The sequence below is a fragment of the Amborella trichopoda genome, chromosome 11, assembly GCF_054954075.1.
Source record: "Amborella trichopoda isolate Santa Cruz 75 chromosome 11, AtrichopodaSantaCruz75HAP2 v2.0, whole genome shotgun sequence".
Taxonomy (NCBI): domain Eukaryota; kingdom Viridiplantae; phylum Streptophyta; class Magnoliopsida; order Amborellales; family Amborellaceae; genus Amborella; species Amborella trichopoda.
In genome coordinates, this window is record NC_142346.1 from 22,189,714 (window position 1) to 22,197,752 (window position 8,039).

Below are 8,039 nucleotides of genomic sequence, written 5' to 3' on the forward strand. Positions count from 1 at the left end.
AGAGTCATGCAGTATGGAAGCTGGCTTAGTACTAGTCGGAGTACTACATACTAGTATGTAATACTCGTAGTAGTATTACATACTAGTATGTAGTACTATTATAAGTACTACTAGTACTGCAAATGTAGTGTGTACTAATACTACTACATATGTACATACTACTAATACTACTACTACTAATACATATGTACTAGTACTACTACTAGTAGTATGTACTTGTACTACTACTAGTAGTATGTACTTGTACTACTACTAGTAGTACTACATTCTAGTATGTAGTACTAGTACATTCAAGTACTACATACTACATACGAGTACTATATAATACATACTAGTAGTATGTTTTACTAGTACTAGTAGTACTACTAGTAGTATGTACTAGTAGTACTACTAGTAGTATGTACTACTAGTACGACTAGTTCTACTAGTAGTACATACTAATAGTACTAGTAGTATGTACTCGTAGTACTACTAGTAATACTACTAGCGCAAGTCATACATATGTACTAGTACTGCTGGTACTACTAGTATATATATAGTAGTACATACATACTGCTACCAGTATGTACTACTAGTACATACTACTACATTTGTACATCTATTGGTAGTACATACTACTACTAGTAGTACTACGTACATAGTACTATGTAGTACTACTACATCTATTAGTAGTACATACTACTACTAGCCGTACTATATAGTACATATGTACCACTAGTACTACTACTAGTACTAGTAGTACTATGTACTACATACATATGTAGTACTAGTAGTATTATGTACTACATATATATGTACTAACAATAGTACTACTAGTAGTATATATGTAGTACTACTAGTAGTATATATGTAGTACTACTAATAGTACATATGTAGTACTACTAGTAGTACATATGTAGTACTATTAGTAGTACATACGTAGTACTACTTTTACTGGTATGTACTATGTAGTACATATGTACTAATAGTACTACTAGTAGTACATATTACATAGTACTACTAGTTTAGTATTGGTACAACTAATATTATTAGTACTATTGCTATTTATAATATTGGAACTATTATAGTTGTACTAATAGTGGTATTAGTACTATTTGTATTAGTACTACTACTAATAATATTACTACTACAATTAGTAGTACTATTACTACTACTGTTAGAAGTAGTATTAGTATAAGTATACTAATACTCCTACTAATACTACTATTACTAGTACTACTACTAGTACTATTACTAAGTATTAGTACTACAATAGTAGTATTAATAGTCGTACTACTAGTAGTACTAATACTACTACAGGAAAGTTGTTTCGATCCAATCAATTCTTCGGGTCCGAAAAAGATATAGGATATGTCAGTGACGTAGCACGAAAAAGCACTCTCCGAGGGCATGGAATGTCTAATTTTTTTGGCAGAATCTCCACTGTAATGTCTCTGTTCGATTCTCCGATCAAAATACGGCAAAGCCCCATTTAATTCTCAATAGAATGGAGTTTTGCAAATTATCCTCAGAACTGGAAGATCATTTCGACATCTTCGAGCATATCCCAGTACTTCATTAATAGTACTAGTAGTATTACTAGTATTAGTAGTATTATAGTAAGTAGTAGTACTATTAGTATTATTAGTAGTACTTCTATTAATAGTAGTAAACTAGTATTAATAATAGTAGTAATACTAGTACTAATTGTAGTAAGTACTGGTAGTACTTACTAGTACAATTAGACTAGTATTAATACTACTAGTACTACTAATATTAGTACTAATAATAGTACTATTATTACTACTACTACTACAACTAGTACTATGATTAGTAGTACTACTATTAGTATTACTACTACTATTATTACTGCTATTAGTTGTACCTATTAGTAGTACTATTACTAATAGTAATACTATTAGTATTAATACTATTACTAATAAGTACTAATAGTACTACTGAGTACTATTACTAATAATACTAATTGTAGTATTACTACTAGTAGAAATTCTACTAATGTATAGTACTACTATTATTAGTATTGGTACAACTAATATTATTAGTACTATTGCTATTTGTAATAGTAGAACTATTATAGTTGTACTTATAGTGGTATTAGTACTATTTGTAATAGTACTACTAGTAATAATATTACTACTACAATTAGTAGTACTATTATTACTACTATTAGTAGTAGTACTAGTATACTAATACTACTACTAATACTACTAGTACTACTACTACTACTAGTGCTATTATTAAGTACTAGTACTACAGTAGTAGCATTAATTGTCGTACTACTAGTAGTACTAGTACTACCACTTGTATTAGTAGTAGTATTAGTAAGTACTAATATTAGTTGTGGTACTTCCAAAGGCTCCCTCTAATTTCATAATAGAAAATATAAGATTGGCTATGGAGATTCTGCAAGGTCAGAGATTCGTACAGACACATAGAGGTTCGACAGGAAAGTTGTTTTGATCCAATCAATTCTTCGGGTCCGAAAAAGATATTGGATATGTTAGTGACCTAGCACGAAAAAGCACTCTCCGAGGGCATGGAATGTCTAATTTTTTGGTCAGAATCTCCACTGTAATGTCTCTATTCGATTCTTCGACCAAAATACGAGAAAGCCCCATTCAATTCTCAATGGAAATGGAGTTTTGCAAATTATCCCCAGAACTGGAAGATCATTTCGACATCTTCGAGCATATCTGAGGGTTCAATGCGACTATTGTCACTTCAGCAAACACACAAGCTAAGACTTTACCACCGTGGAGTGGCTTTTTGCAAAAAGATGAGGGGGATTTTCAGTAAGAGGTCGGAGAAGCAAATTATACGTGATCACAAACATAGATTGTTCGCGGCTAAATATGAATTGAGACGAAAGCTTTATAAAGCCTTTGGTAAAGATCCCGATCTTCCTAGTGATATGCGGGACAAATATCTTTATAAGTTGTCCAAGTTGCCAAGAAATAGTTCATTTGCACGAGTAAGAAACTGATGTATTTCCACAAGTCGCCCTCGTTCCGTATCTGAGTTCTTTCGCATTTCCTGTATCATTTTCGTGGACTAGCATCTCGAGGTCTTTTGATGGGCATAAAGAAATCATCTTGGTAGCCACCCACCAAACCAATAGAACAAAGGTGAGCTCTGCTGCTGACGAGGGTAGGTCCATTACCGGCTACCGGCCGGCTCCGGACCAAAGAAAAGACCTAACGGAGTAATCCCTGATCTCGGATCGGAGATACTAACTGGACGAGAATCGAAGTGGGGGACCTCTCTACCGCACCTGTCTCCCTAAACAAAGACTACATACGGGGTAGTACTCTTAGAAAGAGATAATATCACCTCGTGAACATAACAAAAAGTTACGAATGTAACTCCCGAAAGCGAGTGAGGTGCGTAAGCACAGAGTGCACCAAAGAGCTCGTGAGGTCTACTCCACTTGCTATGCATCTTCTCGTTCAGTGGTCGTTGGCTACACATCAAAGCAAGCACTTGCTCCACTAGGTAGCCAAGTCTTGTCAAAGCCCTGGTTGTTGAAGCGAAGAAAACTACACCAAGCAACGGGAGAGCGCGCTAGTGCGAAAGCCGTTGCGCAGTACTGCATCTGTTTTTTTGCAGCGCGCTAACCCGAAAGCCATTGCGTGGTAGCTCATACGTTTTCTAGTATTATAAGTATTACTAATAATACTAGTAGTATTACTAGTATTACTACTATTACCTACATTAATAGTAGCAGTAATACTAGTATCACTACTATACTAGTAGTAGTACTATTAGTAGCACTACTAATAGTACTGTATTAATTCTAGTAATAGTAGTACTGCTACTAGTATGAGTAAGTAAGTACTATTAGTATTATTACTAGTAGTACTAATAATATTAGTACTACTACTAGTATTATTAATATTACTAGTAGTATTACTAGCACTACTAATACTAATAGTAGTAGTACTTTCATACTACTGCTAATAGTACTAGTACTTACTATTAATTCTTAATATTAGTTGTAGTAGTAATAGTATTATTAGTAGTAGTAATACTAATACTAATAATATTATTATTATTACTAATAGTAGTATTATTTATTAGTACTAGTAGTACCAATAGTAATACTACTACTAGTACCACCGTGGAGCGGTTTTTTGCAAAACGATGAGGGGGATTTTCAGTAAGAGGTCGGAGAAGCAAAATATACGGGATCACAAACATAGATTGTTCGCGGTTAAATATGAATTGAGACGAAAGCTTTAGAAAGCCTTTTGTAAAGATCCCGATCTTCCTAATGATATGCGACACAAACATCATTATAAGTTGTCCAAGTTGCCAAGAAATAGTTCATTTGCACGAGTAAGAAATCGAAGTATTTCCACAAGTCGCCCTCATTCGGTATATGAGTTCTTTCGCATTTCCTGTATCTTTTTTCGTGGATTCGCATCTTGAGGTCCTTTGATGAGCATAAAGAAATCGCCTTGGTAGCCACCAACCAAACCAATAGAACAAAGGTGAGCTCTGCTGCTGACAAGGTAAGTAGGTCCATTACTGGCTACCGGCCGGCTCCGGACCAACGAAAAGACCTAACGGAGTAATCCCTGATCTCGGATCGGAGATACTAACTGGACGAGAATCGAAGTGGGGGACCTCTCTACCGCACCTGTCTCCCTAAACAAAGACTACATACGGGTAGTACTCTTAGAAAGAGATAATATCACCGCGTGAACATAACAAAAAGTTACGAATGTAACTCCAGAAAGCGAGTGAGGTGCGTAAGCACAGAGCAAGCCAAAGAGGTCGTGAGGTTTACTCCACTTGGTACGCATCTTTTTTCTCGGTGCTTGTTGACTATACATCAAAGCAAGCACTTGCACCGCTAGGTAGCCAAGTCTTGTTAAAGCCCTCATAGTTGAAGCGAAGAAAACTACACAAAGCAACGGGAGAGCGCGCTAGGGCGAAAGCTGTTGCATGGTAGCTCTTACGTTTTCTTGCTGGGCGCACTAGCTGTGAAGAAAACTACGTGCGTTAGCCCACGCGTAGGCGCGAAGACAAGCAAGAAAATAGATGCGCTACCTGTGCGTTAGCGCCCTTGCTTCTTGCTTTTGAGCTATAGTTTGCTGGGTGCTAGTGCACTCCAGCAAGAAAACGGATGCGCCAACGGTGCAGCACGTTGGCGCCCCGTGTGCCTTGCTTTCGAGTCAACAACGAAACGGATGCGCTAGCAGCATGTTAGTGCCCTTGCTTCTTGGCTTTCGATCCTACGCTTGCTGACTTTTTGCTCTTGCTTTGCCAGTGGTAAAACGAGCTTTGCCAGTGGTAGGAAGGTCTAACTATTGGCTTGGCTTTTTGCTTTCATGTTAAGCAAAGAACTCTCAAACTTGTGCTTTGCAAGAGCAAAAAGCCCTCAACAACGACTGCTTCTATGTTGCTAAGTCTTGTCAAAGCCCAAGTTTGAGAGGTTGGCTTTGCTAAGTCTTTTCAAAGCCCTCGTTCAAGAGTTTGCTCTTAGTTATACTACTAATAGTATACTTGTAATAGTATACTAATAGTAGTAGTACTAGTACTAGTAGTACTAATACTACTAATAGTAGTAATAATACTAGTATTGGTACTACATAGTAGTAAGTATTACTATTAGTAATAGTAGTACTATTACACAAGAAGTACTTAGTACTAATATTAGTACTGTTATTAGTATTACTATTAGTAGTATTAGTAGTAGTTACTATACTAATATTAGATCTACTAGTACTACCAATATTAATAGTAATAGTACTAAAGTAGTATTAAGAGTAGTAGCACTAGTAATACTAGTAGTATCACTACTATTACTTACACTAATAATAGCAGTATCACTAGTATTACTACTATACTAATTGTAGTACAATTAGTAGTACAATAGTACTAGTATTAATACTAGTAATAGTAGTAGTACTACTACTACGAGTAAGTACTATTAGTAGTATTATTAGTAGTACTAATAGTACTAGTACTACTATTTGTATTATTAATATTATTAGAAGTATTACTAGTACTACTAGTACTATTAGTAATACTACTAAAGTACTACTACTACTAGTACTAGTACTTTTGTACTATTACTAATAGTACTAGTATTCATTATTAATACTTACTATTGGTAGTAGTAGAAATAATACTATTAGTAGTAGTAATAGCAGTACTAATAATAGTAGTACTACTTATACTATTATAGTAGTACTATTACTACTAAGTACTACTACTAGTAATAGTACTTAGTAGTACTATTAGTTATAGACTATAGTGCTGACAGAATGGGTACTAAAACAATATAGTCCTATGGGCTCTCTCAGGTCACTATCTAGAAGATCATGAAATGTGCCAATTGAAAAATGGAGTGTCTACACTATGTTGGAAGACTGTCCATCATAGTCATCCCAGGGTAATCTCATTAAGAAGAACCACTGTTTTGAAATCTTCATGATATAGGAAATTAAAGAAACTAGTAGGTAAATGTCCCCACCTTGTGTGATACCCTTGATACTACTTCAATGTCCATCAAAGGGGTCGCAAGTTGTTAAACTATCCAACCTACACTCTTCTCAAAAATCATTTTCCAAAAAAAACCTCCACATAAGTACGAGTAGTATTAGAAGTACTAGTAGTAGTTTTACAAATAGTACTAGTAGTAGTACTACTAACTAGTACTACTACTATAGTAGTATTATTACTGCTACTAGTAGTATTAACTGGTACTATTAGTACTACTACTACTACTACTTGTACTAGTAGTACAAGTATTACTAATACTATTATTACTACTAGTACTAATATTAATACTAATAGTAATAATACTACTACTAGAAATATTAGTAGTAAGTAGTACTATTACTCGCACTACTATTAATAGTAGTAATAATATTACTATTATTATTAGTACTAGTACTAATCGTAGTATTAGTATTAGTACTACTACTATTAGTAATAATAATAGTACTTAGTGGTACTAATAGTATTACTACTAGTAGTACTTTATTACTAGTAGTACTATTGAACTATTAATAGTACTAGTAGTACTACTAGTATTAGTAGTTATATAGTAAGTAGTAGTACTACTAGTATTATTAGTAGTACTACTATTAATAGTAATACTAGTAGTAATACTATTATTACTAGAACTAATAGTAGTCGTACTTTGTACTACTAGTACTAGTAATAGTAGTACTACTAGTACTAATAGTAGTAAGTACTAATAATAGACTAGTATTAGTACTACTAATACTGCTAATATTAATACTACCAATACTGTTAATATTAGTACTAATAGTAGTACTACTACTATTAGTATTACTACTACAACTAGTACTACGATTAGTGGTACTACTATTAGTATTACTATTATTATTATTATTGCTATTAGTAGTAGTAGTACTATTATTAATCGTAATACTACTAATATTAATACTATTACAAGTACGTACTAATGGTACTACTGAGTACTATTACTAATAATACTAATAGTTGTATTACTACTAGTAGTAATAGTACTACTATAATAGTATTAGTAGTACAACTATTATTAGTACAAGTGTTACTAATAGTATTAGTACTATTTATACTCGTAGTATTAATAATACTATTTCAACTACTATTAGTAGTACTATAACTACTACTATTAGTAGTATTACTAGTATACTAATACTACTATTAGTACTAGTACTACAGTAGTGGTATTAATAGTAATACTAATACTACTACTTGTAATAATAACAGTATTAGTAAGTACTAATATTAGTTGTAGTACTTCTAAAGGCACCCTCTGATTTCAGAATAAAAAATGGTAGATTGGTTACGGAGATTCCGCACTGTCAAAGATTCGTATAGACACAAAGGGGTTCGACAGGAAAGTCGTTTTGATCCAATCAATTCTTGGGGTCCGAAAAAGATACTGGATACGCCGTGACCTAGCACGACAAAGCATTCTCCGACGACCAGGGTTGTCTAATTTTTCGGTCAGAATCTTCACTGTAATGTCCTTGTTAGATACTCTGGTCAAAATTTGGGAAAACCCCATTCAATTC